Below are 21,666 nucleotides of genomic sequence, written 5' to 3' on the forward strand. Positions count from 1 at the left end.
ATTTACCTTCTCCCTGGCCTGTCTGTTTCACTGCGACCTTTAAACTTGCCTGCTTTCTGGCAGCCGGTGAATAAAAAAAAATAGGGGGTGTGTCCTCCTTCACTCCAACCCTGTTAAATTTCAATGCTGGGTCCTGCTGAAAACTACCTGGATCTCACTCAGCCTGAGTCAGGAAGGATGGGCATGGAAGAAATTTGCCAATGTAAGTGAGGACCAAATGGCAATCCGACGCTGTTTGCCACTCCAAAGAAGTGACGTCCCAATGTTTCACATCGGTGATCCATTCAGAACTGGAACATTCTCAGTTCTTTGCTCCTGGAATTTATTGTTTGCTCGCATGTTCCTGGGCAGAAAGGCCAGAAACCATTAGAAGAACATACAATATAGGAGCAGGAATAGGCAGAATGGCACTGATAGAATCATGGAATCTCTACAGTGCTGAAGGAGGCCATTCAGCTCATCGAGTCTGTGCCGACCCTCTGAAAGAGCACCCCACCCTATACCAACAACCCTGTCACCTAACCTACACATCCCTGGACACTAAGGGGCAATTAATCATGAGAGTAAAATGGGTAATAGTTTAGGTGCCCTTTGAAATTGTTAAAGGTTGCCATAAATTGTGTGGAGAAAAATGCCTAGGGGATTAAAGGGCGAGAAGTCATGGGTGGGGACAGCATGAGCTGGCATTTGTTGGCCTGGATGGGAAATAGGGTGCATGTTTGGGGTGGAGGAATTGTGTTTGATTGCTTTTCTTGTTTTGTACGCCGTGCTAGAGACCGTCTGCCTGGCCCGCTAACACACTGCATCCTCCTTAGTTATTCCAGGATTGCCCGTCCTGACTTCTAATCCAGGCTTCCCATTACCCAAACCCTGGAACAAAATTCAACATATTTAACGATCAAGTTCACAGAGTTGGGAATTCTTTCATCATCTATGCACCCAATCTGGGAGTGAACATTTGAGCTATTGTTCTCGTATCAAAATCCATCTTATAAATGTTGAATTAAACGTTTTGCTGCAGCTAAGTGATATGCAGGTGTATTGCCTGCCAGTGTAAGGAGAAGCTTCGTCCATTGGATGTAGACATTGCTGGCTGGACCATCATTTATTGTCCATCCCTAATTGCCCTTGAGCTAGGTTTGGGGCATTGTGTCTGTGTGGCAGAGCTGTTGCTCTGTCTCTGTGAGGCAGAGGCAGTATACGAGACAACAATAGCGCCATCCTTGTCAGCAAGTTTGATAACAAAAGTCAAGGTGAGACCTGCGAGAATGGAGTGCAGCAAGTTCATAGGGAGAGAGGTTAGAGTGGGTGAGGCGGCAGAGAAATTAAGATGGCCAACGTCACTGTGACATTCTCAATGAAAAGATCAAGACTGGGTAAGAGGCCAAAGGAAGCGTTCAGGTGGAGGGAGTGGATTGAAGATGGGTGAATGGGTCCATGGAGCTGGGAGAGCGCTTGTGCCCAAAGATGTGAGCATGGAGGCAAAGGTTTTGGTTTTGTTTGTTTTTTTTGTTTAAAAAAAAATAAATTTAGAGTACCCAATTAATGTTTTCTGATTAAGGGGCAATTTAGCGTGGCCAATCCACCTACCCTGCACATCTTTTGGGTTGTGGGGGTGAAACACACGCACATACGGGGAGAACGTGCAAACTCCACACAGACAGTGACCCAGAGCCGGGATCGATCCTGGGACCTCGGCGCCGTGAGGCAGCAGGGCTAACCCACTGAGCCACCGTGCTGCCTGCATGGAGGCAAAGGTGACAGCAGAAGAGTTCCACGTCATGCTGATCTTTGAGACGAGTCCTTCGCTGAGTACAGATCATTTGACATCCGAGAGGGAAAGGTCAGAGGGTAGAGCGAATGTGCAGTGAAATATGGAATTAGAAGAGATGGTGTCAAAGTGAGGAAGTATTTGTGTTCACATTATACTTCTGAACACCCGAAAGAAAGAGAAAATATTTCTCATAAAAGCATCAGATGCGATGCAGGATAAAATGAACCTGGGAATCAGGGCAGCTTTGAGATAGGGGGAGTTGGTGCTGCTAGAGAGAGAGATTGAGTGTGTGTACATGTGGCGGTGCATGGCTCTAAATGTGGATTTTGCGATGTGGAAAGAACAGTAGCCTGAGGAATGTTGGATGCCTGTAATCCTGGGTGGATTTGAAAGTAAAGATTGGAATTTCAGTTGGAATCAATGTGGGGTAAGTTGGTGGAAGGAAATGTGGCTGTGCAAGAGAGCTTTGGTCAACACCTTATCAATCACCAGGAGGGAAGTGGAAAGCAATGAAGGCAAAGGATTTGCATTTGGCTCCATTGTGAGAGGAGCAAATCTTTTACAAGGTAGGTATTCCTGGAAGACTAGTTGCAGTGAATTAAACACCAAAATAAAAGCAGAATTATCTGTGACATGTGACCTCTTCAGAGATGACCAGTAAAATATCAATTCACTCTATGGTTGCAAAGATAAGGGCCGGGATTCTCTGTAGCCCGACACCGAAATCGAGAATGGCGATTGGGTGGAGAATGGCTCCCAATGCTGAAAATGGGGTAGGCGCTGGTTTGCCATGCTCTGCCCCCTCCAAATTGGCATCATCGGGGCGCATGCTGCGCGCAGTCGCAACCCCGTTGGAGCGTCATCAGCCGGCCCAACCGCAATGTTCTGCCTCCGATGGGCCGAGTTCCCAATGGCCCGGGCCACGTATGACCCCAGCGATCGGGAGCCTGGCATGCCGTCTGCAGACATTGTCCAGCGCCGCCACACTTGGCTGAAATACGTGCCGCTGGCCGGGATACTTCTGCTGGAGTGGGGGAGGTGGCCAGGAGGTGGGCCATGGGGTTGGGGTGGGTGGGTATGTGGTACAGCATGGCCGGCGCCATGTTTTCCAACGTGACCGGAGCGTGTGTGGAGGGGGTGTAGGCGTGCGCATTTGCAGCCCGGGACCCGGCGATGCTCCGACCGGTTTCCGGGCGTTCTGCGGGTGTTCCATGCGGTGCCGGTGCTAGCCGCTCACCGGTACCGGAATCGGTGAGGGTTTCACACTGACTTCCCGTCATTAAACACCACGGATCCTCCATTCGCATCGGCACTTAGAATCAGGAATGGAGAATCCAGCTCACTTTGCTCCACGTCAGTGGGCATAGTGGTTTTTGAATCATGAAATGTGCCACATTCAATGGTGGGATGAGCAAATATGGGTATGCCCCTTTGTTGGGAATGGGTCACAGCAGTAGGATATCTGTGGAGATGTATTGATGGAGATGTAGAGGGTTAGATCTTGGCAGGGCGAGAACATATGGCCATATGTCTCCCTGGTTTTGGCACAATATGCAGTACGGCATCCGTTTACCACGTTTGGCACAATTCAGGGCCTCACGGTAGCATGGTGGTTAGCATCAATGCTTCACAGCTCCAGAGTCCCAGGTTCGGTTCCCGGCTGGGTCACTGTCTGTGTGGAGTCTGCACATCCTCCCCGTGTGTGCGTGGGTTTCCTCCGGGTGCTCCGGTTTCCTCCCACAGTCCAAAGATGTGCGGGTTAGGTGGATTGGCCATGCTAAATTGCCCGTAGTGTAAGGTTAATGGGGGGATTGTTGGGTTACGGGTTACGTGGGTTTAAGTGGGGTGATCATTGTTCGGCACAACATCGAGGGCCGAAGGGCCTGTTCTGTGCTGTACTGTTCTATGTTCTATGTGCAAGAAGGATGAATGAAAATCCTGAGGCGAGCAAGGGGATTTCATGTTCAGAGAAATTAATCATAGGATCCCTACAGTGCAACAGGAGACTATTCAGCCTATCGAGTCTGCACTGGCCCTCTGAAAGATCACCCTACCTAGGCTTACTCCCCTGCCCTATTCCCGTGACCCCACCTAACCTGTACATCTTTGAACTGGGAATTTTTGTGGTTAGATAGCCTACAGGTTTATTTCATATTATCTTGTAGATGGGTGCAAATTCCTGACGAACCTTGGTAAACGGATGCCGTACTGCGCCCTTCAGAGACATTGAGGCAGTTTTCACCAGGACCTCTGGTCTCGTACAGCAGTATTTAACACTGCCTCTCATGATACGGCAGTCCTGACTACTGGTTTCCTGCGTGCTGGATTTCTTAATCTTTCCAAGCACCAGCAATAATCTGATGGACATAGCGCAATTACGCATTTGGATTTCTAAATGTAATTCAACTGTTCTTTTGTTGTTGCTCTAGTTTTAAAGACTCCGTCACACAGTAATGGTGCAGATTGCACAGTCCGAGTTCTTGCTCCTGATACTTATCCTGTGCCTAGGGTAATACAGATCCACTTCTCCTTAAAACCCTTCAGTAATATGAACTCACTGTTTGATTGTTCTGTAAATCCTCACTCTCAACTATAACTAAAATAGCACAGCATCTACACATACCCCTGGTGACCTGGGCTTATTAATGTGGTATGTGGGGAATGCTTTATTCAAAGAATGATGAAAGTCCTGCAGGATAGTGCCTGCCTTCTATATTTAAAAACATATATGTTTTGGTTGAACCTTCATGCACATTCTAATATATTTTTTAAAGTAAAATCTGTTAATGGAAACCGGTTACAGTTTCTGTACAATTAATGCATGGATATTACTTAGAATGTGCAATGCAGAATCAACCCATTTAAACCATCGGGTCTGTGTCCTGTTTATGCTCCACAAGTCTCCAGCCACCCCTCTTTGTCTAACCTTATCCACAAAACCTTCTATTTCTTTATCCTTAATGTGATCATTTAGTTCCCTTTAAATGCATCTATGCCAGTGTTTTTCAAGTTTTTTTTCCCGGGACCTACTTTTACCAGCCATCCGGCCCTTGAGACCCATACCGGCCCTCACGACCCACCATTTTCACTTTACGTTTCTGCTAAGAACTTCAGCTGATGATTTAAGTTCTCGTTGCATTGTTGAAAAAGATCAGGAGGTTTGTCCTCTAACTTGCCATGCTTAGTCTTCAAATGCCATTGAGGGTTTTAAACTTCCATTTGCCAGTATTTCCCTGCATATAACACACGCAGGCTTTACATCCTAATTTGCATTGGCACAATTAACAAAACCATACCTTAATAAATCATCTTTATACTGCTTTGCTCCTGATTTCAGTTTCTTCTTAATGCGTTGTTCACCAGAGCTCTGTATACATCTCACACCAGCACTGCTTTGTCCTGCCATGGAGTCTCCTGAGCACCTCGCTCCAACAGATTCAGTTGGAAGATTCTGGCCCTCTCTTCCTTATTACAAATAATCCGTCTTCGGTTCTTCACAGTCCTGTTGCTTGATTGCTGGCAGCTACAAAATGGAGGAATCTCTCCTCCATGATTTTGCGCCCAAGGCACGGACGTACAGGGTGCGTGCCATCGGTGTACGTGCCGGACGTGTGCATGCTCTGTGCCGCCGCTTATGGTGGGAAGATTCCCATCGGTTGAATTTAAAGGCTGGTTGTGGCCAGCATTTATTTTTTAAGTGAAAAAATATTAGGTACTGAGACAGCACGCTGATGACAGGAAGTGCCAGTCTGCCCCACTGGACTCCGGGGCGCTCTCTGGGTTATGGACGAATACGCACGAGACCCATGGTGAGTGGAGTTGCTGTTCTGAGAGCAGAGGCCTGATTGGACAGGCTACTGGGGAAGGGCCGCGCAGTAGCCGAGCGGGTAAACCAGAGACAGGATAATAATCTTTATTATTGTCACAAGTAGAGTTTACATTAACACTGCAATGAGGTTACTGTGAAAATCCCCTAGTCGTCACATTCCGGCGCCTGTTTGGGTACACCGAGGAAGAGTTCAGAATGTCCAAGTTACCTAACAAGCATGTTTTTCGGGGCTTGTGGGAGGAAACTGGTGCACCCGGAGGAAACCCATGCAGACTCGGGGAGCACGTGCAGGCTCCACACAGACAGTGCCCTAAGCTGGGAATCAAACCTGCGACCCTGGTGCTGTGAAACAACAGTGCTAACCACTGTGCTACTGGGAGGGGTGGGCCTGTACACTGCTGGATCTGCCTGAGGGGGCGCATCTGTGGTGTGGCTGGCATTCTTAAAAGCCGGTCTCGGCGATTGGCCGCTTCTCCCGCGACCAGGAACGCCGATTGCGAAGCGCCCGATCGTTTCGCGACCTTCCCAGTTTGAAAAGCCCTGACCTATGCTATTTGCCTCAGTCTCCTCCTTGTGGTACAGATTTGGCTGTTATTGCTTATTTTATTCAATGTAGTTAAACTGCTGCCAAACTTCATCCACAAAGAGAGAAATATAATTACTTCTCTGTAAGCTGCTGTATATTCTGCTTTATGTGAATTTAGCAGCGAGGTACCTAAGCAGGATGTGGGCAAGAGCTTTGTCTGTGGGCTTTCATGTCCCAGAAATCCTCATCCAACAAATAGCCTCTTGTTATCTTCACAGATATATAATTCACTTATTTTGTGTTGGCTGTCTATTCAGGTGTACTAGATACCAGACCCAAACTCAATCTTCTACCCCAGATGTCCACACATGCCCTTTCCAACAGGGGCACTGACTAGCAGTTGAGCGAAAATGCCATTTTAAAAAGAGCTTTATAGCCCTCATCTCGTCCCATCGTCCCCTCCTCCTCTTCCCTCCAGGGTGTGGAGGACAGTGCAATTGGCTAAGGTGGTTGAAATAAGCTCACTCAGCACTGGTAAAGACATCTTTATGGTGTTAATTGAAATGGTTGGAAAGGTCACACAAAGCCCCTATCAATGTTATATGCTACACCCCTTTTGCAAGAGGCTATGTTTTCAACTCGACCTTTACAATGAAGCCTTGCACATTTTGCATGAATTTCCACAGTGTGAACCATTTAATGTTACAACTAGCTGTTTATATCTCATATTACACCACGTTGTGAAGAATCAGTATTGTTTTACCACTGTTTCTTTATACACTTACTGGACATATGTTGGGAAGGGTCAAGAGACAATTGCTACATTACTAAAGCTAATTTTCTTGAAAAACCATTTTACATTTAAGCAGTCACTTGTAGCAAGACTGCACACAAGCCCCAAATGAGTCTTGCTAGCTGCAATAAAATTCACTCGGACACTCACGACCCTAATCAGTTGCTGGATCAACTTCTAATATTTTTTGGAAGAAGTCATCAAATCCTGTTTTTTATTAAAATTAGAGGTTGTGATATTAATATCCCAACTGCATGCTCAAGTACTCTGTCGGCTTGGATTGCCGATGTGAGAATGCCGATGAGGAAACCAAATTATTTTCTGTTAAGGTTTTGTGATTTTTTTTTCCCAGATTACCGAGGGGCGTTTGACATAAAGTGTTGATTTTGATTTTGGACTTATTTTATGAAGTTAATATATTTACACTGATTCAAATCTGGTAGTTAAAGATGGAGTTTACCGCCAATAAGGAACATTAAAATGAGGGCCATTGCTTCTTGCATTTCACAGAACCAAGTTCCTTTTGAATTAAGTAGTACCGCATTATATAGTATCCCATCCAATCATGTCAATCATATTAGCAAGCTTGCATGGGTCCAGCTCAAGTTGAATGCTTCAAGTTTATTCTATTATGCAAACTAAATGTTTGGAACATTTCATTCATAATTAATGCATTTTGGCTGCTCAGGAGCACAGGAACATCAGGACCAGCAATAGATCATTCAAACCACCCCCCTCATGGGCTGATCTGCCCTTCAACTCCATTTACTCGTCTTTGCTCCATCATCCTTGATATTGTTACGTTTTTAAAAATGTATCAATCTTAGTCATACTCTCCCCTTTGATCCAGAATTGAGTTTTAAATCCTGTACATGACCAAAGGTTGCTGACGTGTATTTCTAGCCCTGTCTCCCCATCGCTGCTGCCGACACCACTATCCAGTCTTTATTCGTCCCTACTCGACTGTCACTTTTCTTTTCCTACCCTGTTTGCCAGCCTATTCACCCTTGTGTATTAACACCGTTGTCAGGTGCCTGTTTAACTCACCGATCAGATCTGTCCTTTACGACCTGCCTTGCTCCTCCCTCTGCTCTTAAAACCTATCCACTGCCTCACACCCACTTCACCTTTTATTTTATTCATGTACAGGTTGCAGACATCGCTGGCTAAACCAGCATTTATTTCCCATTCCTAGTTTCCCTTGAGAAGATGGTGGTGAGCTGCCTCTGAACTACTGCAGTTCCTGTGGTGTAAGTACACCCACAGCACTGGGTGTAGGGAGGGATTTTGACCTAGTGACAGTGAAGGAGAGGTGATATATTTCCAAGCTAGGATTGTGAGTGACTTGGAGGGGAACTTCCATGTGGTCATGTTCCCAGGTATCTGCTGCCCTTGTCCTTCTAGATAGTAGTGGTCGTGGGTTTGGAAGGTGCTGCCTAAGGAACCTTGGTGAGTTTCTGAGGTGTATCTTGCAGAGGGTACACACTGCTGCCATTGTGCGTTGATGGTGGAGAGATTGAATGTTTTTGGAAGAGGTTGTAATCAAGCAGGCTGCTTTGTCCTGGATGGTGTTGATTTTCTTGAGTGTTGTTGGAGCTGCACTCATCCAGGATTTGTTTTTTCCATTCATGGGATGTGAGTGTCACAGGCTGGGTCAGTATTTATTGCCCATCCCTTGGGATATTTAAGAGTCAACCACAGTGGGGTGGCATGGTGGCGCAGTGGTTAGCACTGTTGCTTCTGGTTCGATCCCAGCCCCGGGTCACTGTCTGTGTGGAGTTTGCACATTCTCCCTGCGTCTGCCCCCACAACCCAAAGATGTGCAGGTTAGGTGGATTGGCAAATGCTAAATTGCCCCTTAATTGGAAAAAAATAATTGGGTACTCTAAATTTATTAAAAAATAGAGTCAACCACATTGCTGTGGGTCTGAAGTCACAGACCAGGTAAGGACGGCAGATTTCCTTCCCTACAGGACATCGGTGAACAAGATGGATTTTTAGGACAATTAACAATGGTTTCATGGTCATCATTAGACCTTTAATTCCAGATTTGTATTGAGTTTAAATTCCACCAATTGCCCTGGTAGGATTTGAACCCAGGTCCCCAGAGCATTACTCTGGGTCTCTGGATTACTAGTTCAGTGATCATACCACTACACCACTGCCTCCCCTTAAATATTCCATCACACTCCTGACTTGTGTCTTTTAGGTGGTGGACAGGTTTTGTGGAGTTAGGATGCGAGTTACTCGCTGCAGGTTTCCAAGCTTCTGACCTGCTCTTGTCGCCACAGTGTTTATATGGCTAGTCCAGTTCAGTTTGTGGTCAGTGGTAACCACCCAGGATGTTGATGGTGGGGGATTCAGCAATGGTAATGCCATTGAACGTCAAGGAGCAATGGTTAGATCCTCTCTTGTTGGAGATGGCCATTGCCTGGGACTTGAGTGGTGCGAATGTTACTTGTCAGCCCAAGCTTTGATAATATCCAGGGCTTGCTGCATTGGACTGCTTTAGTATCTGAGGAGTCGTGAATGGTGCTGAATATTTTGCAGTCAGCAGTGACCATCCCCACTATGTGGCAGGAAGTTGTCCCCTCCTGCAGCTTCTGAAGCCACTCTGGCCTTCTATGAACCTACACCCACCTCCCAACCTGTATAACCTTAACTCCACTCTCTCAAGCTAAACTCCTTTTCCCCACTCGTTCTCTCTTGTACCAATTTTTTGACCAACTCCTAAATCTTCCATTTGACACAGCATCTGGCTTCTGTTCCGAGTTACTTTGGGGTGTTTTTCAATGTTAAATTTTCCAGATAGATCCAAGTTGCTACTTCCATTGTTATTGTTGTCAGTAGTTAGCATTGCACAGGAAATTGGGACGTGCATTGAAGTCAGCTGTTGGCTGGAATTCTGTGGCATTGGAATTCTCTTTTTTCTGTTGTCTGCGCACCCACCCGTGGGTTTCACTGTGATGTGGGATTGACTTCAATGGGAAATCCCATTGACGGGCGGTGGGAAGAGAGAATCTTGCTGCCAGCGAATGGTGCGCCACCGAGACCGGAGAATCGCGCCCATTGTTTAGTATCAAGCTAAAGCCGCCTGTCTCTGTAAATGCTTAACAAAGGACAGAAAGTAGGTCAGGTGTTGAAGGTGCTTTCATTTAATATGTTTGAGATCTACCCTCGCTCATCGTCAATATGGCATAAATGTAAAAGATCGTGTGATACTCAGTTTTTTTGTGAATTTATGCTCATTTGAAATGCGATTTACAAAATAATGTTCCTTCTAGTGGCTTAGGCTCTCACAGAAAGACCCAATTTTGATTTCTTGTCTCTATAAATATCTTGACCTGAGCCGTGCAGGTAGTTGAGCTGCCACATTTGATCACTGCTCTCTGCTCCTGATTGGTCTTGATTGACTACCTTGTTGGCAGTGAATTAGGGTCGGACAGCATTGAGTTTGAATGTGATGCTCTCCATTTGGAATAGGCGGATGACGCTTACAGATTCAGATATTGATGAGTTATTGGAGAGCAGTTGACTCCCTGGGGACCCCAGTGCAACTGAAGTCAGCACCTTCAGCCCATCAGGAAATAAATATTTTCTTAAAATCTCATCTAAAGTGTTTTGGGCGTCCCAGGAACGTGATCAGTTACAATCTAAGTAGAATGTTGCCTTAGTGCTAATTGAATTGGGTAAGGAGTAATGCAATTTCTTCCACTTTCCGGACACACAGCTTTAAATAACGGAGGATCAGCAAACTGGTCTCGAGTTTCACGTGTGAAGCAGTTCATTTCCTCCAGCTTGAGACACTGAGTCCAGCGAGGTGTGAGTCGAGGAAGTGTGTGTCTGATCCTTGCCCATTGGTTCACAGTTTTGTTTAGATTTCCTAAACCTCCCATCTGTGCCCAGCCCCTGAATGTCTCTCTTTTGTGACCCCAACGGGATTGGAGACTGGGAGCCAGATGTTGTTGAGTATTACAGATGCCTATCGGCTGCTAGCTTGCGAACTGATTGGGTTTCTGACCACCTGCTGTGCAACTTCAGCTGTTGCCTTTAAGACAGGCAATGAGTGAGTTGGAACACGGGACAAGGATCTTGCATGAAATAGAAAATATTGAGCCTTGCTCCATTAGGTCGCCTGTTCTAAATATTGAGTTAATTAGATAGGGATGGGGAACTCAATCACACGTGTTGCAGTACGTCACGTGAAGCTTCAGTGAAAAACGCGAAGGATTCTAATTTGAAAATGTCTTAACTGACTTCCAGAAGTTCAGACTTGTCTAGTGAAACCTGTTGTGTCCAGTTTTTATTATGTGATCTGGAGTCCTGTCCTGATCATCTTCATGCAGCCAGGATATTTCTTGTTGTGGCTGTGGTTCCAGGAGGGTAAGCACTCGACAGGTATGAGTTCCCTCAATGCAGGAGAAATAAAAGAGCCAGTTGCATCAGGCCACACGGTCATGAGTGGACGCCAAGAGTGCTGTTTACAAGGTCACCAGACTGCCACTTCATACTAGGAATGGTGTTTGACATGGGCAAATATCAAGAAGACTGAATAATTCTTTAAAAGTAGGGTGGGGCTGTCTTTCACCCTCCTCCCCATTTCCGTTCCTTTGTAAGATATCCTGGATCCAATATCTCTGGCCTAAGAGGAGCAAGGTGGGAAGGAGAGGAGGGGGAGAATGGGCTGATGCAACAGATTAGGTCTGAGATCATGGGTTTCAATCCATTCTGAACTGATGAAATGAAAATCGCTTCTGTTGGAAAGGTTCTTTGTGAAATGTGTTTGGGATCATCAGATTCTTGGTGGCCAAAAGCCACTTCAGCATAGCATAAAACTGTTTGTCTTCACAACTCCTTGGAAAACTTGCTGATGGTACAGGACGAGTGGTGTGGGAAATAGTAGGGTCACACTAGCACAGTTTCTCCTTGGGAGGCTGCAGTTGAGGCAACAGCCTAGCAGAGGAAGATTCCAATGTATCTTGCATTAATCAGTGTTACCTGGGAGTACTTGGTGCTGCCATTGGACATCTATTCTCTCTTTTATCAACTCATCCTCCCTCACCTTGACCATATTATTGATTGAAAGTAGTGTGGTACATATATATAGAAAGGACTAGAAGAGACGACGCCTCATGTGAATGTCTTAACATATTTCTTAAATGGAAAAGCTAAACTTCAGGTAACCAATTTTGAGGTCTTTAAAGTGTTTAGTTAACTATATGACCAGCTCTCTAATCTTTTCCTTTCATGGCTGGTCCGCAGACGTGTCTGTCCTATGCTCAGTGACCTTTGCCTCGTCTGTCCTATGCTCAGTGACCTTTGCCTCGTGAAAATGCCAGAAGATTTTGTTCCAGTATTTGCCGCAAGTAATAATATTTAGAGATTGCACTTCACAGAATAGACTATCCAGTGCAAAAACTCAAGAAGTCAATATTCCAGAGGGTTAGAATTCCCGTACCAGCCTCCCCGAACAGGCGCCGGAATGTGGCGACTAGGGGCTTTTCACAGTAACTTCATTTGACAATAAGCGATTTTCATTTCATTTCATTTCTTATGTGCAGCAAAAATGTGTAAATATTTTCTGATTGTCGGTATTCCAATGCATTCTTCGATCATATGGGTGAATTTGTCAATGCATTCCAGTGTTAAGCAGGGAAATACTAATCTGTACTTGTGGAAAAGCAAGGAAATCAATTTTCGACAATTTAAAAAATATATAAACCACAGTGATTTTTGTGATGGGAATAACGGTGCTTGCTCCTGCAGAGCAGCTGACTTTCCTTAGCCAGTGGGAATTTAACTGGAAATTTTCCCACTTGGAGATCCTCAGTGACACAACATGAAGGGTATCAGCTTCCTAAGATACCGAAGCTCCAACTGCGCTGTCTTATGCATTCTCCTTCCTCTCTGAATCATGATGATGATAAAATCAAGACTCATTTCATTCACTGCAGCTTGAACTCATTCTTTAAAGACTTCAAAACTGTGGACTTCAATCTCTCTCTGTGTTCTCACTCTCGGATGATTTAAAACCAGAGCTTCTTGTGCCCTTACTGCTGTTTCTTGGTTTATTTTGGCCCCTACTGTTCTAGTAAAAATAAAATCCTTGTGTTGCTATTATTCTTGTGCCACACACCTAAAATATGGAAAATGCTGTCTGAGAGTATGATGGAGGCAAATTCAATCGTTGTTTTCAAAAGGGAATTGGATAATTATCTGAAGAGACAAGATTATAGGATTATGAGTTAAAGGTGAAGCGAGTGAAATAGCTGTATAGGTCTTGCAGCGAGTCAACTCTGTCACGATGGGCTAAATGGCCTCCTGTTCTGTAACCATTCTATGATTGTTTGTTTTGTACCTTGGCACACTGCCTTATGGACCCTTGCCCTTCACCTAGATTTCTTAATCGAAACAATACAAGCATCATTTTGAACATTCTGCAACCTTATGCATTCTAATCGAGTCTTTTTTAGTCTGTGGACTGCAAATTTCAGCCTGCCACGAACAATCTGGTGTAGAAAGCAGGACATGGGGTGGCACGGCGGCACAATACTTAGCATTGCTGCCTCACAAGAGCCAGGTACCCGGGTTCAATTCTGGCCTTGGGTGACTCTGTGTGTGGATTTTGCACTCTTCCTCCCCCCCGTGTATAGGTTGCCTCTGGGTGCTCCGGTGTCCTCCCCAGTCCAACGGTGTACAAGTTTAGTGGATTAGCTGTGCTGAATTACCCCTTGGTGTCCAAAAGGTTCGGTGTGTTATTAGGTTATAGGGATAGGGTGGGGCCATGGGCCTAGGTAGGGTGCTCTTTCAGAGGGTCGGTGTAGATGCCAATTGGGGAGTGGAAAATTTAAACTGCAGATCTCTAAATGTATTTTGATCGGGTTTTCCCATTGTCCCTGATATTCTGAGCATTGGAGGGCTGAGATGGTTTAAATTGTTTTTATATTTAGCACAACCCAGAATTCTCTTTCCTGTCATCGTCCTTGTATTTTCCTGCCAAACCTTTGTTCTAATTATGTTAGATTTTTTCTTGATCCTGTTTGAAGTTTTTATTTTTATTTATTACCGTTTCTACTGGCCCCTGCCAGCTTTTCCAATTACTGCAGCAGCTCCTTGTAATTGCTTCTGGTAATGGCTCTGAACAATTGCACTAAATGAGCTGCCTGGATGGCTTGTGCGATTCACATCATTAAAAGCTAATGCATTTCAACTTCAGCAGTCTGCAATGGTCATGGGTGTAAGGACAAGTACAAGGCTTCCTCTTTACGTTTTGGTTTAAATTTAATTTTAATTGAGATTTTAGAATTTTTGTGCCACTGTGTTTGGTGTTTCCTGGTGAGCATGCCTTGTGTGGGACAATTTTACGATGGCCAGAATGACTTTTGACCATATGTTGCATGTCAGGAGAGTGTCGAGCGCCATGAGAGTGGCCCCAGGCAATTAAACAGGAACATCGGAGAGCATCAGCAGTGGGAAGTGAACAGCACAGGAGAAGAAAAAGTAATGTACAAGTCTAGGAGGATGACTGGGGTAAGTTTGCAGGTAAATGCTTGCGTTAACCTACCTATAGCCTAATGTAGATCAAGTAAATAGTTTTTTAAAAATGTTTTTAAACACTCAGTTGATTAGACACCAACTTTCATTAATTCAACAAATGGGATAGAGGTGGCTGGTCTGCTGCAGCTGCGGTGTGTTGACGTTTGTGAAGACCACCAGGATCCTGGACAAGCACATTTGCAATATGTGGCTGCATCTCAAAGGACTTCAGAGTTGTTGAGCTGGAGTCCCAAGATACAGCCTTTGTGGGGCATCAAGGAGAGGGAAGAATTACCTGTACGCTTTGACCTAGGAGACAGTCACGCCACTCAGGTCAGTGGTACAAACCTGGTTGTTGGGAGACCGGCAGGGGAGAGTGTGACCGCGAGGAGCCATGTAAGGGACTCCGAGAAGCAGCGATGGAGAAGCCTCAGCCTTTACCTTAATCCATCAGGTACAAGGTTCTGTGTGGATGAGGGAAAGGTCTGGGAGGTTGAATGAGAAAACTGTCTATGGCAACTTGGCGAATGAGGAGAGTGAAAAGTCATGTGAAGGGAGTAAGGAAAATAGATACTGTTCTTGCGACCAGGGCCAAGAGTTTGAAGATTGTGTTGAATGCTTGGCACTAGGGCTAAGGTTGACGTCTCATGGGTGGAGAAGAACTTGCCGTGGGAGGGGATTAATTCAATTATTGTGGTCCATATTGGAACAGGTGACATAGGTAGAACTGGCAGGTGGGTTCTGCTGGGAGTGTTTATGGAGCTAGTGTTAGAACATAGAACGATACAGCACAGTACAGGCCCTTCGGCCCACGATGTTGCACCGACATGGAAAAAAAAACTAAAGGCCATCTAACCTACACTATGCCCTTATCATCCATATGCTTATCCAATAAATTTTTAAATGCCCTCAATGTTGGCGAGTTCACTACTGTTGCAGGTAGGGCATTCCACGGCCTCACCACTCTGCGTAAAAAACCCACCTCTGACCTCTGTCCTATATCTATTACCCCTCAATTTAAGGCTATGTCCCCTCGTGCTAGCCACCCCCATCCGCGGGAGAAGGCTCTCGCTGTCCACCCTATCTAACCCTCTGATCATTTTGTATGTTAGAATTGAAATACAGAACCTTACAGTTAATCATTTCCGGATTGTTACCTGAACCACATGTAGATTAGCTGAGTGACAAACAGATTAGAGGTTTGAATGTGTGGCTGAATTCAGGTGGCATTGCTACCAGTATTGGGGAAAGAGGAAGCTGTTCCATTGGGATGGGCTGCATGTGGCTGGCATCTGGCGAATTGAATAGCCAGGACAATAGGTAGGACTTCAAACTAATTCTCCTTAATATGGGAGGAGACATGAAAGGGTAAATTGAAAAGCAAAAAGAGAAATGACAAGCCTGTAAAACAGAGTAGTGACTTGGGAAAAATAAGCAGAGTGGATCTGGAGGAGTGTTTAATGAAAGTACTGAGGCATTTGTGACTACGTGATGTTGAATAACAGAATGCTTATAGCACAGAAGGAGGTCATTTAGCATCAGAGAAAAGTAGAGAGAGCTAAAAGCATTTGCAAAAAAAGGACACATTAATAGAACGTTATAATTAATGAGTTTAATCTTGTATGGTGCCATGGTTCAGAATGACTGGGCTCGAGAATGAAACACTAAAAGATACTTGACCTTTAGAAGAGTTAGGCAAAATGGAAAAGGAGAATAAGTTGTCCTAGAAATAGCAGCATGCATGTATAGCAAGCAATTAGGAAGGCAGATGCCCTGTTGGGGTAAATTGTAAGGGGATTGGAGTAGAAAAACTAGAACATTATGCGACAGTTGTTAACCTGGAGTACTGTGTGCAGTTTTGGTCTTGATATTTAAGGAAGGATATACTTGTATTGGACGTGGTACAGGGAAGATTCACTAGATTGGTTCCTGAAACGAGAGGGTTGTTCTACGATGAGGGTTGAAGGAAATTGGGCCTATATTCTCTGGAATTTAGAAGAACGAGAGGAGAGAGATTGAAACATACAGTAGAAGATTCTGAAGGGGTTTGACGGAGTAGACACAGCTTGTTTCCCCAGGCTGAGGAAATCTAAAAGACCGGGGCATCGTCTCAGGTAAGAAGCCGATCATTGAAGGCTGAGATGAGGAGAAATATCTTGGCTCAGAGGATTGTGAATTTTTGGAATTCTCTACCCCTGAAAGTTGTCGATGCACGATTGTTGAGTATGTTTAAGGCCGAGAGAGAATTTTTGGTGTTTCAGCAATCGAGGAATATGGGGAAAGTGAATTTGACTCAGAGGCTCAGCTGTGAGTTGTATTGAATGGGGGAGCAGGCTTGAGAGGTTACGTGGTCAATTCCTGCTTAGTTATGTTTTAATTTAAAAGATGGACTAATGTAGAATGAAAGTATCACACTGCAAGATGTGGGATCTCCTTCTAAATACACATTGAACCCTGTTGTGACTTCTACTTTATAAAATGGAAACAATTTCATCAAAATGTTAAACTCCCTACTCCTTTGCTTGCTGGTCCTATTTGTAACGACCACTTGTTCTTGCCTTCCAAGCTTGACTCAGCATTTGCCTTTTGAAGGGAGATTAGAGTGTTTTACTGATGTGTTTTGTAGACATGTCCTTCACCAGCTTTAATAAGCTTGCAGCCAAATTTAACCTGTCCCAATCGAATCTTTACTGCTACTTTTTGGCCCATAGTTTTGTTTACTTTCATTTTCGTCCTTTCCTCAACTACCTCCAAATACGTTAAGTGCGATTCATTGGCCTCGCTTCGCTCGAGCTTGAGCACAACGAGGCCAGTGAATAGCGGGAGAGGCAAAAAACGATAACCACGCAGGACGCAAAACCATTTGCGATGCAACCGGCCTGCTCCCGTAGGCGAAATTGGGAGCCCGCTGTATTATGGCGAGTAACCAATTATCAACACTTGAGCCCTATTTCCATACAATTTACGGGGGACACCCAATATCCGGTGGCCTCCCCAGCAAGTGGACGCAGGTTGGCGCTGATTAGTACTCCTTTTGAAAAATGTGAATCTGGTGGAAGAGCTGCTGCGGGGACCCTAGGAGGTGAGCAACCATTTTCGCGCTCAGGCAGTGAGCCAGGGGCACAGAGCATGCCAGGGCACAGGGCTGTGCAGCACCTCAGCAATGCCCACCAGCGACTGGGACAAGCGCCTCGGCCATTCCCACCTGAGACCGGGATATGCCCCGCAAATTCTCATCCAAGATCCGCCTGGTACTGGGTCCCGTGCCCCAACGAGTTGGACAGTCTACTGAGGCCCTCAGCCATGGCCGTCACCGACTGCGCCATGCCTTTGGCACCTCTACTAATGCTGCTGACATCGTGCACCAGGCTCTCCATTGCAGTCGCCACCCTAGCAGTTTTGGCCTCGGTGCCACGCATTGCCGGTGACACCTCCTGCACCCGTAGCGTCTGGGACGCTTCCAATCAGCTGGGTCCTTGACATCTCCCTCTGAATGACCTGGCCACACCCTAACATCTTCCATCAGCTCTGGGATTGCCTGTTCCAAAGGCTCAGCATCTGATTGGGACCCAGCTGGGATGTGGGTTCCAGCAGCCCTCTGCCTTCTGTCTCGCCTGGGCATTACTGCCTCCACCTGATGTACATCAGCAACTGTGAGGTGCTCACCAGAATGTGTCCTAGAAGCCTGACCACTAACGTTGCCCGCCGAGGTGCTTGTCACTGCACTGATGGAGAGTAGGAATGACAACTGTGACGCATCGATGGTGGCATCCTCGGAGCTCACCATCGAGATGTTCTCCCTGGGGAGGGGCGGAGACCAATGAGGGACAACCCCGGATGGGCCAGCGCCATCGACTGCAGGTCCTGCGGGATGGACATATGGTCAGTGTAAGGCATGGGTCAGTCTGTATGGCATTGACAACTCACGTTTGACAGTCCATTGGGTGGGGCCAGGTGGAGCCTCACCTCCTGATGTATGCGCCAACCTCCATGTTGGTGACCGCTCTGTCACCTCCAGCGCCTCCTCCTAAAAGTCCCGAGGATTCTTACGGCCGACAACTCTCCGCCAGTCTGGGCCCTCTCCCAGCAATTTTGGGCCAGCTTCACCTGCGGAGACAGAGAGAATCGTTAGTCGCATGTGTGTTTCACAGTGGGATGGTGGGGGGGGGGGGGGGGGTGGAGGGAGGGTTTGGGGGCTAATGGAGGGTTGGAGGGGGCTGGTCACGTGGGGGGGGGTGGAGGGAGGGTTTGGGGGCTAATGGAGGGTTGGAGGGGGCTGGTCACGTGGGGGGTGGGAAGGTTTTCGGTTGGGGTGGGCGGGAAGTGTTTTCAATTCACGTGTGTGGCCCAGTGTAGGTCATTGACCTTGTGGTACTGGAGACCAATCCTCCTGGTCACTGGCTGCCCTGTGGGTCACCCTCCAGGACCCTTGGGGTGATAGGACATCCCTCCTGTCCTCGGCCACATCTAGGAGCCTCCCCAGGTCTCCCGATGCCGTGACTGCGAGATGAGTAGAGTTGGCTGTGGTAGTGCTGTTTAAGTCCTGCTTGACCTTGTTAGCGGGGGACTGGTGAGCGTGGTCTCGGCGAATCGGCTGGTGAGCCTTCATTTGTGGGGTAAACCCCGTGGGGCCTTGTTAAGTGGACCAATTAATGTTGTATTGCGTTGATGGCCTTGCTGGGCCGAGCACCGGGAAGATTACGGCTTTTTCTGCTCGCTGCCACACTTCGAAATCTTTTGTGGAGAATTGTGCCCATTATTGGAAGGGATTCTGTCTCTGCCTCAAACTCGTGGATGTGTTATTTCAAGATTGTATTACCTCATGCTATGCTCTGGACACACCGCTCTTCACAAGAAAAGACATGACTTGAACACAGAACTTGGGCTTGACTTGGCAGAGGTTTTGGTAGGGGGGGTGGAGAGGAGAATCCTTAGGGTCAACCTCACATCCTCCTGTACCCGGTTAAGCTTAATTCAATTTTAAAGTTTTGCACAGAATTCACTTCACCAAGGCCAGAATTAGCAATATTTCCCAATATAAATAACAGGTGCTCACTTGCCCCTCTGGACCATACTGACATAATCTGGTTGTGCTTGAAGCTGGCTGGTTTTTTTGTCATCCTTCTTTGACATTCTTTCCAAAGTTTTAGATATTGATTTGCAGCCTTGTCATTTGATAGCCTTTGATATTTGGACTTCCACGAAATTGCTAACTTTCACCTAGATTAAGGCAGACGTTATTGCACATGCTTCATTAATAGCCTGCAGGCGGATTCTATTAACTTGGAGTCCCGCAAACCACTCACTCCTTCATCCTGGTTGGAAGACTTCTGGCGGTATTCTCTTTCTCTCTCTTCCCCCCCCCCCCCCCCCCCCCCCCCCCCCTTCTCGGGCCGACCTCCTACCATGGCCGGCCCCAGAACCCCGGTGCCATGTTGGTGAGGGGCCGGTGCACGCAAGAAGTTCCCCGTGCATGCGCAGGATGGCGCAGCCCAACTGCGCATGCGAAGGAATTAGCTGCCCCAACTGCGCATGCGCGGGTTGGCGCGGCACCCATTTGGCGCCACGTAAGGAGGCTGGAGCTTCGTGAACCGCTCCAGCGCCGTGCTGGCCCCTGTGGGGGCCGAATAGGTCATGCCCGGGCCTTGTTCGCGCCATCGTGAAACGCGATGGCATTCCCGACTGCGTGGGCACTTAGTCCCGGGAGAGGAGAATACCGCCCTTCAAATGAGGAAAAAAATATGAAGAAGATTAAATATACCATAAGAGGTTCTACTGAGAAATGTTAGCGTAGATGGCAGTCTTTTGTTTCTTTCTTTGACCAATTAAATATTGTTAATAATTTATATAGTTTTTTTTGCATAGGGGATATTTGCTTGTTTGGAGAACTGCAACAAGTATATTGTATTGTACTTTTCTCCTTCTTTTGAAAACCAATAAAATAGAATTTAAAAAAAGATGTGGAATCAATTTAGACAGAGCCCAAATTAGACAATTTAGACATACAATTTAAACAAGGAGCAAAAAATAATGCTGGAAGTAGTTTATAGGCCCACTAACCATAATTGTAGTGTCAGCAGAGTATAAATTATGTTGCGTTTTAGAGTGATTTTGTTGGGTCTGAAGCTAGGATCTTAAATCTGTACTAAGCAAATTACATAATGAACGAGAAGCAAGGTGACTGGTGCAGATTGGAAAATATGACGGTAGCTAGGCAATAGCAAACATTTAAAGAATAAATTCATAATTTGCAATGATTATACTTTAAGGAATAAAACAGCACATGATAAGTGCTCCGACTGTGCCTTGTATTGAAATAGAAGAAGCAGCTTAGAATGTTGACAACAAGTGTAGGAAGCCTGAGGAGTAGGGAAATTGTAGAATTCAGCAAAAGATGCCCAAGAAATTGATAACGAAGGTGAAAATAGGAAATGAGAGTAAATTAGCCAGAGATATGCAAACCGATTGTAAAAGCTTCTCTTGGTATGTAAAGGAGCAGATGAGTGAGAATAGTTGTAGGTTCCTTGGGAGAAATTATAAAGGGGATTAAGGAAATAGCAAAGGCATTAAATTGATACTTTGATCTGCCTTCACAGGAGAAGAAACAAAAAAAAATCCAGAAATAGCAGAGAATCAAGGGTCGAGTAGGTAAAGATATTGATATTTGTTTAAAAAAAAAAAGTGCTGAAGAAATTAATGGTATTAAAAGCCAACTGATTCCCTGGATCTGATGGGTTACACGCTGGCTTTTGGAAAAGGTGGCTACAGAGATAGCAGTTGCATAGATTTAGATGTTCCAGAATTTCCTAGATTCTAGAACAGTCCCATAAGTAGCAAACTTTGCCCTGCTATTCAAGAAAGGAGGGAGAGAGAAAACGAGGAACAATCAGCCAGTTAAGGAGAAAGCTAGAATCTATTTTAAAGGATGAACAAATGCGGCAATTAGAAGATTCTGATATGATTAGGCAGAGTTAGCATCACTCAATGAAAGGAAAATAATATTTGAAGTTGTAAATAGTAGGGTGATAAAATGGGTCCAGGAGATATAATGTACTTAGATTTTCCGATGTAATTAATAAGGTACCAAGTAACCGGTTATTGTACAAAATTGGATTGAGGTTGGTTAATGAGCAGAAATAGCAGAAAATGTTTTATTTTTGGTTAGCAGGCTGTAACCAGTGGAGTACTGCAAGGATCAGTGCTTGACC

At 45.7% G+C, this 21,666-nt stretch overlaps 1 protein-coding gene across 11 annotated transcripts in view; it reads left to right on the forward strand.

Annotated features, from left to right (window-relative positions):
- Positions 1–21,666, forward strand: part of pknox2 (pbx/knotted 1 homeobox 2) — a 540,450-nt gene that overhangs the window by 105,233 nt on the left and 413,551 nt on the right. Inside the window, exon 1 of one of the 11 annotated variants that reach the window (XM_038779089.1) lies at positions 14,434–14,452. The exons of the other annotated variants lie outside the window; for them this stretch is intronic. The gene's annotated coding sequence lies outside the window, so the exon portion shown is untranslated. Of the gene's footprint in view, positions 1–14,433; positions 14,453–21,666 lie in introns of those variants that run through there. 11 annotated transcript variants of the gene reach the window in all.

This window comes from Scyliorhinus canicula, chromosome 19 (genome assembly GCF_902713615.1).
Source record: "Scyliorhinus canicula chromosome 19, sScyCan1.1, whole genome shotgun sequence".
NCBI lineage: Eukaryota > Metazoa > Chordata > Chondrichthyes > Carcharhiniformes > Scyliorhinidae > Scyliorhinus > Scyliorhinus canicula.